The 763-nt window shown below is 47.8% G+C and overlaps 1 long non-coding RNA gene across 2 annotated transcripts; it reads right to left on the reverse strand.

The window, feature by feature from the left end:
* Positions 1-133: 133 nt before the first annotated feature.
* Positions 134-756, reverse strand: LOC106944446 (uncharacterized). 2 transcript variants are annotated; one of them, XR_001424298.1, is made up of 5 exons: positions 642-756; positions 510-593; positions 420-458; positions 279-374; positions 144-179 (listed from the first exon to the last, which is right to left on the reverse strand). It is a non-coding gene; the product is annotated as an uncharacterized LOC106944446 (long non-coding RNA). The 2 variants fall into 2 exon arrangements; XR_001424299.1 differs by lacking the exon at positions 642-756 and having other exon boundaries at positions 134-179; positions 369-374; positions 420-633.
* Between the last annotated feature and the right edge of the window lie 7 nt (positions 757-763).

Here is a 763-nt window from a genome sequence, read left to right on the forward strand (position 1 = left end):
AACAACTCCACAGTCAACTACAACCAAAACAACTACACCTACCCCACCGACAACTACAAAGCCTCCTACAACCACAACTACACCTACACCTCCCACTCCAACTCCAGAGTCACCTACAACCAAAACAACTACACCTGCCCCACCGACAACTACAAAGCCTCCTACAACTACAACTACACCTACACCTCCAACTCAAGAGCCAACAACAACCACAACAACTACACCTACACCTCCCACTCCAACTCAAGAGTCAACAACCAAAACAACTACACCTACACCTCCGACAACTACAAAGCCACCTACAACCACAACTACACCGACACCTACCACTCCAACTCCAGAGCCAACTACAACAACTACAACTACACCTCCCACTCCAACTCCAGAGCCACCTACAACCAAAACAACTACACCTACACCTCCGACAACTACAAAGCCTCCTACAACCACAACTACACCTCCCACTCCAACTCAAGAGCCAAGTACAACCACAACAACTACACCTACACCTCCCACTACAACTCCAGAGACAACTACAACAACTACAACTCCACCTCCCACTACAACTCCAGAGACAACTACAACCAAAACAACTACGCCAACCCCTCCGACAACTACAAAACCTCCTACAACAACTACACCCACACCTCCCACTCCAACTCCAGAGACAACTACAACAACTACAACTACAACTCCCACTACAACACCAGAGACAACTACAACCAAAACAACTACACCTACCCCACCAACAACTACAAAGCCT

This window comes from Poecilia latipinna, unplaced genomic scaffold (genome assembly GCF_001443285.1).
Source record: "Poecilia latipinna isolate Pla-1442-1.1 unplaced genomic scaffold, P_latipinna-1.0 Scaffold10293, whole genome shotgun sequence".
Lineage (NCBI taxonomy): Eukaryota > Metazoa > Chordata > Actinopteri > Cyprinodontiformes > Poeciliidae > Poecilia > Poecilia latipinna.